Below are 7,060 nucleotides of genomic sequence, written 5' to 3'. Positions count from 1 at the left end.
CAAAATGTCTCATTTAATCCATTTGCAGCTTCTAAAACGAAGGCATTTAGGGGCACGAACAGCTGGGAGCAGAACACCCATTGCCCTGCTTGGGGAAGTGATGAATGCTCCTGGGCTCACCCAAGGGGGGAGCCTGAACCTCTGGGAGGGTATGGTGAGCCTACAGACATTTCAGCTGCTGTGAAAAGTTGGATTATTATTTTAATTAGCTCTGTCCAAGCACTGTCTGGGTCCTGAGCATCACATGCAGCAGCACAAGACCCCCTGCGAAAAAAGGACAGTAAAGGAACCCAAACCCACAACTTTTTCAAACTTCTGACTTTCATAACAATCTGTTTATTTTATTAGCTGAGAACTGACAGTAGGGTGAATGTTGTTTGAGTCAATTTACACATATAGGTAAAAAAATCCCCAGTGATTTAGGAAAGGGGACTGGAAAGGGAGAAGCAGGGAGGTGGGAAACGACTTATTGCTTTGCAATAAAGCTTTTAAAGAAAAGAGAAAGGGGTGGGGAGAGAAGGAAAGAAAAGAGCAGCAGGAGGCCATCTAACAAAGCAGATTCTGCCCAAATTGCCAGCGAGAGGCCCACAAGTCAGTGGGGGCTCACGATGGGGGAAAAACTCCAGCAGCCCTGAGGATATTGTGAGGTGAAGAAAGTGCTTTGCAAAGTGGGAACAGCCTGCCCTGTCGCTGGGGTCCTTTCTTTGTTTTCTCAGCCCTGCAAATCACTATCTGGATGGTATTTTGTAAAGGCAGCCCTTGCCTGGTGGGATGGGCAGCTCTCTGTAGCCGGTGTCCTCCAGCATCCCCTTCTGCTCCGAAATTCTGCACTTGTAGCTGCCCTCCACAGATTTCCCTTTGGACCAGAGGATACCAAACTCCTGGCAGAGACAATATCTTGTCTTAATGTCACATCCAAATTAGTAAAAAGACTTTGACTAAACCAACAAGAAAATGCTTCTTGGAAAATCCCACCAGTTGCTCAGTGCAAGCTCCAAAGCTCCCTCTGTAACCTGCTGCATCCTCTGTGCATGAGAGAACACACACTGCTCTGACACACCTGTGTTAAAAATAAATTATGTCACTTTTTGGAGCAGTGCCTCGCTTTACCAGCCAGCGAAATGGGCAGTAAATCTGCCCCACAGACTCCCCATTTCATCTGGAGGATGAAAATCCCCGTGGCTCGATGCCGAGTGCTCCGGATCTGTCGGAAGCCACCTCTCCCTCAAAAGAGCCCCCAGCCAGGACAGAGCTGGGAGGGGAGACTTTGAAGTCATGTCCTTTCTTCTCTTTCAAGGAGCGATTTATAGAGGCACTTGCTGCCGTGAGATTGATGGACAAAAGGGCTGGATCAGCTACTGTATAGTCAGGGGTGAAAGCCTGGATCCATCAAGGTCAGTGGCAAAATTCCCATTGACTTCAATGCGGGCAGGAATTCCACCCTGCTCTCTGCTTGGCTGGATGCACTTTCACATGGAAACCTTGTGTCACAGCCAGACAGATGTTAAAGTCAGCTTTTCCTTCAGCACACACACCACAGGGACCCACAGGACAAGGCGCTTCAAAGAATCCAGGCTTGGAGTCCACACACACGTGTGCACACACAAACACACACCCTTTCCCAAAGGCTTTGAGGTCCTGCAGAGCTGCAGGAAAACACAGTTTATGAAAAGAAAGCAGCAAACATTACCCCAGGCTTGGGCAGCAGTGACCTGCCTTGCTGCCAACCAGCTCCATAGCTTTTATGTGTCGGTTTACTCTGGTGATTAATAAAACATTTGGTAGTTGATGGGATTTATCAACCTCTCTGTCCAGGAGGGCACACATCTCCCAGAGAAGAACAGCAGCACCCTCAGTTGCACAGCTGCTGCTCAGGGCTTTGTGGACACACTGCTGAAGGAGAGTCACCCTCTTGTTTGAATTATTGCTAAGAGGTACTGAGATACCAGAGGCGGACGTGAAGCTAAACCAGGTGAGGTCTGAAGGAGCTGCTGGGGGTACCAGAGGCAGCCTGGATCCAGGGCAGACACAGCTCAGCTGCCTGTCACCCAGCCCTGGGAGCCATCCCCATTCCAAGGACCAAGCAGCAAAATCCCAAGTGAACAGAGACTTTGCTGGAGAAATACCTGCTCTCCCCTGCTCTCTGGTTTCACCATCTGGTGTCCAGCTCTGCTCCCCATGCAAGCATCCCTCAGCCCCACACTTAATCTGCATCCTGTGCTTAGCAGGCATTTTTAAGATGTCACTGGAAGAAACATCTCCCACATGTGCTTCAGCATCTTGGTGTGTCAGAAGCTGAAGGTTCACCCGTGCTCTGCCTCCTTCCCCCGTGCTTTCCGTGCGTTTTGCCAAGTAAGCGGTTTTGGGCTTCAGTTCTCCTTCACAAACACTTCTTTATGAGCTAATGTTAATACTCAGGAGAGATGCAGTCAGACAGCATGGGAAAGTGGAATTTTCTGCTTCCAGAGGAGATAGCACGTTCCCCAGCAGCAGGCCTGCTCAGGGGATAATTGCCACAAAAACCCTTCCCGGATTTATGGGCAGAGCACGGAGCACTTTGTTCTCTCACTGTCCCACTATGCCTGTGATGAGGAAGGAGACAACTCTCCTTCACCAGTGCCACTCTCTGAGCCATCTTGCATGGATAGAAACCTCGTGTTCATGTCTTGCAGGACACCCAGGGCAGCGACCAGGGCAGCTTCAGTGCATGGAATTTTCTTGAGGGTGGGGAAGAGGGCAGGGAGAGGCAAGAAGCCAATGGAGAAGAAATCTGTTGGGTTTGAAAGACACCCAGGACTTCCAGGACCCCTCAGGCAGGACCCTGCAGCAGTCCATTGTTTTTCTGGTCATGTTGCAGGCCATCCTTGGCACTCCAGGAACACACCAAGCTCTTCCTGCTGGCAGCAAAGCCCATCCCAGAGGCTGGAGAGACTTTGAAAATTAATTTACAGGCGCTGAAGTCTCTGAGCATCTGTTGCAGGGCTAAATCTAATGAGGGGGCTGGGTAAGACTCATAGGCTGTAGCTTTCCAGACAGGCCTTCATCAAATGCACAGCCTGTAAAAGGGAAAGGTCTGGGCAGACAATCTTGCTAGGCCTGGAGTAAAGCACACTCCAGCCAGATTTGGGTTCAAATTATGTTTTCTAATGTACCACCAGAGATTTTGGCTTTGTTGTTACCATGCAAAAGGATTTGTAACAGAATGGAGATTTAATCTATTATTGATTATTGCATTATTAAAAATAATAATAAAGTCAGACTCTTTGAAGGACAAAGTAATATACTTTAAAAAATCCTGAAGTTTCACATTAACTCTTAAAAGTCTTTACTGCTCTTCCCTTTCCCCAACACAAATTTTGTTACCAAAGTTGTGCTGTTTTATATCTCATAGTTTTATCCTGTAACTCTCCACTCCAGCCCCAGCATCACCTACTTTATCTCCCCTTGTCACCTCTCAGCATTCTCCTGCCCTTGCATCTGCCTGGGGCTACATCTTTCTGCTCCTCCAGGATACTCCAGCCCCAGCCACCACCTGGGCTTCCTTTTACTCTCTTTTCCTTCCAAAAAAATCCCCCAACCTGAAACATACACATGTAGAAAAAGAACTTTGTACTTTGGCTATGAACTATCAGATTGAGTGCTCTAGCTTGGAGACATTTAAAATTCTTTGGGGAAATGCTTTTATGTCCCATAACTTGGTGTTACATGACATGGTTTAGTACTCTAGAACTGTAAAAAGGTGAAGACAAGAGGCTGGAATACCAAACCAAGCCAACTTTGATGCAGTTTTGGAGGCAGGGAGAGGGATGAAAAGGCAGCATGGGAGCCAGAGAGAATCTGTCCACAGAGGAAGGTGGAAGGAGGCAGAATCCCAGCTCAGAGGCTGCTCCAAAACCTGGCTGCCAGAGCCCTGTTCTGCACCAGGTGTGCACAAGGGTCAGGTCTAGCTGGCCATGCAGGAGCAGGGATGCTCAGCCCTGTGTTCCCCCAATGCCAGGCTCTGTGCTGCTCATATTATGGACAGAATTTTCACAGCAACCCAATATTAGACCCAGGGGTTTGGGGTAAGATGTGTGTATTGGGGTTCATGTCAAAAATAATACACAGGGTATACAACATAATCGACCAACACTCTTGGAACCTTACCTTTTGGTGTCCTTTATTTTGTAACTGCAAAGTCTACTTAAAGTATCTAAGTGCTGCTTTAACAGAGGGTTTATTTTGCATCTTGTACAATTAAGCCTCTCAACAGTGGTTTGGGATAAAAGTACACTGGAGATCAAAGTCGTGCAGCTATATTTTCCCTCATCACCTGAGGACCACGAACAAAACTGTGCAGATCACAGAAACCTCATTTAAGGTGAAAAATCCCATTAACTATAATGTGTAGATTCTTAACAGATGTTGTGCTGGAGCCAGCAGCTCCATGCTATGGCATCTATTGTGGAAGAACAGTATTTAGTCACGAGGTATTTCTTTCATAGCACATTAAGATGCTTGAATCCCAGGGAAAAAAAAATAAATTTAATTTGTAATACATTTAAAAGCAACCTTAGACCTGGAGCTGTTAAGACTGGGCTTGTCACAAAGGCATCTAACTACAGGGCTGTCAAACACCTTCCTTCCTCCCTGTGGGCTGAGAAACCCAGTCCTGGCTGGGGAAGGCAGAATGGGAATGCTGTGAGTCACAGCAATAACGTCACCTCCCTCCGGCCACACAGCCAGAGCAGAGGGATGTCCGGAGCTGGGAGCCAGAGAAGGGAAAGGCAGGAATGCAGGGACAGGCAGGAATGCAGGGACAGGCAGGAATGCAGGGACAGGCAGGAATTTGGGCACAGCTCTCACAAACTGCTGCTCCTGGATCCCAGTGTGGCAGCTGCGACTGAGCTCTGGCTGCAGCTCCTGCAAGTGCTGCAGAGGAGCACCAGAGATACATGTGATTTCAAAAAAGCAATTGGTTGAAAGATGTTGATTAAAAAAAAAACCCACAGTAATTTAATTGAGTAGGTTTCTGTCCAGCTGTGAGGAGGGACAGGTTTCATCCATTCTGCCAGCTGGAGGAAAGCTAAAACACATTTGAATTAGTATTTTTGTGATGGGGCTGTGCTTTCCCAGTCACTGCAGACAATGCAGAGCCTTTAGAAATGAAGAAACTCCCAAATGCTGCAAAAGGAAGAACACTCCTGAGAAGCACATCCCCAGCTCTGAATCACAGAGTGCAGGAGCTGGGCATCCCTGAAATCCTTCCCTGTGCCATCCAACAGTGGCTGTGCCCTTGCTCTGGGTGGTCCAGCCCTTCAGGTGGATTTTGGAGCTTCCCCCCAGCAGAATTCCCAAGGTTCCCTCACTGCAGAGCCCTGCTCATCCCGCAGGAACAGCGCTGGCACACGGGGCCCTCACTGCGCTCCGTGGCCGGTAATCAGCACTCACTTTTGAGATCCCATAAATCACAATGTCAGGCAGATTTTATGGTGTAACTGAGCTGGAGTCCTTCAGTAATAAGCCCTTGGGAAGTGGGGGCAAAAAGAATTTCCCAAATCAAGCTCGAAGGGGGTTTTTACCCTTGCCAAAGACTTCTGCCTCCAAGGCTCTCTTTTGCTGAGCACACCCAGCAGAACAGCAACCCCAGGCAGCAGTGATTAAGTGTCAGGTAAGTGTGTCAGGTAACTGCATGCAGAGGGAACAATGCTCACCATAGTGAGAGAAAAAGTCACCCAAAGGCCAGAGAGATAAAGCAAATCCTGCTCTGGATGTTTTCTCAGCGCTCATGTCTCCGGTTTGTGGAAATGACACATTGCGGCCTGTTAACTCCCCAAAGCCTGGAGCGGGATGGGATCTTATCCCTCAGCCAAAAAGGGGCTTTACAAGAGGCAGATTATAGGAATATCTGCTGTGAGGCTGAAATCCTGCCTTGAGGAGTGGTTGAACTAATCAAACTCCAGCACATCTCTGTCACTCTCCATCCTGGTGTGATTCCATGGTGAGAAAAAAAATCCTATCTTCTCCTGACCATGCCCACCTTCAACCACAAAGCCATTCCCAGCCAGGCTTGAGGCAATGAGCTCAGACTGCCCACCCTGTCCCCTGGTGAATCAGACACAGGAGGGATTGCTAACAACCAGGGTAACATGACCTCCTCATCTTCTCTTACAGACAGACCCAGCTTCACCTCCCATCCACCAGAAGTCATCACAGTTACCAGAAAATTACCTTGCTCCTAGATACACTCATTAAGCTCTTTACTTAGATAAGGAAGATTGAACTCCTTCCCATTCCACAGACTTTAAATCAGCTCTGGTAGTTCTGTACACTTTTAAGCATAATTAACTTTCATTTTAAAATCACAGACACTGAAGCTCAACAATTCATAGTTGATTGACAGCTACAACAAAATCCAGCAGCAATAACCTCCCAGCACCTTCCAAAGAGTTCTCAGGGGCTGCTCATCTCGGCAAGGATGGATCCTGGCACAGAGCCCACAGTCCTGGATGATCCTGAATTTCTTGCACAGATCAGGATGGGCATCATTGTAAACTAAAGGACCCCTTCTAAGGCCCTGCAAGAACTCAGAGAGAAAAAGGTGGGGGAAGAAGACAAGCTGAATGAACAGAGCAATTGTTGGTGAGTGAGTAAGTAAGCAATCAGAGGTGCTAGTTTATTTTAAACCATACCTTTAAATACTCAATGGGTTAATTGTTAACATTTGCTTGAAGCATTCTGTTAATTAGTCCATGAATGGCTTCTTTCTTCATCTGTAATAAAGGATTTCTCAATTCCAGCGTCTTAATTATTTGCCTTCATATTGGATCATCTCAGTGCACACAGAAAAATTCCTTTCTTACAGAGTAAGTTTTTCTCTCTCTTTTTCCCCCCTACAACTTGTAGGTTCTTTTTGTCATTCATTGTTCCTTGTCCAAAAGTGAGTACTTAATGGAACAGTGCTGGCAGTTTTAGGCATGAATTTAGGAAACTCAGATTTTTACGGACACTGGTATATGAACATGGATACACGAAGAAGGAAAGGAATTTTTCTGTTGTGTGTATACATGTTTGGAGGTAA

The 7,060-nt window shown here is 47.2% G+C and overlaps 1 long non-coding RNA gene across 1 annotated transcript; it reads right to left on the bottom strand.

Annotated features, from left to right (window-relative positions):
• Positions 1-303: 303 nt before the first annotated feature.
• Positions 304-6,649, bottom strand: LOC147650948 (uncharacterized). Its single transcript, XR_015274876.1, has 2 exons — positions 4,147-6,649; positions 304-3,056 (listed from the first exon to the last, which is right to left on the bottom strand). It is a non-coding gene; the product is annotated as an uncharacterized LOC147650948 (long non-coding RNA).
• Positions 6,650-7,060: the final 411 nt, after the last annotated feature.

This window comes from Cyanistes caeruleus, chromosome 11 (genome assembly GCF_971803275.1).
Source record: "Cyanistes caeruleus chromosome 11, bCyaCae1.hap1.1, whole genome shotgun sequence".
In the NCBI taxonomy this organism is placed as follows: Eukaryota; Metazoa; Chordata; class Aves; order Passeriformes; family Paridae; genus Cyanistes; species Cyanistes caeruleus.
The sequence above is the reverse complement of the archived record's forward strand: the minus strand, read 5'-3'. Positions and strand labels throughout refer to the sequence as shown.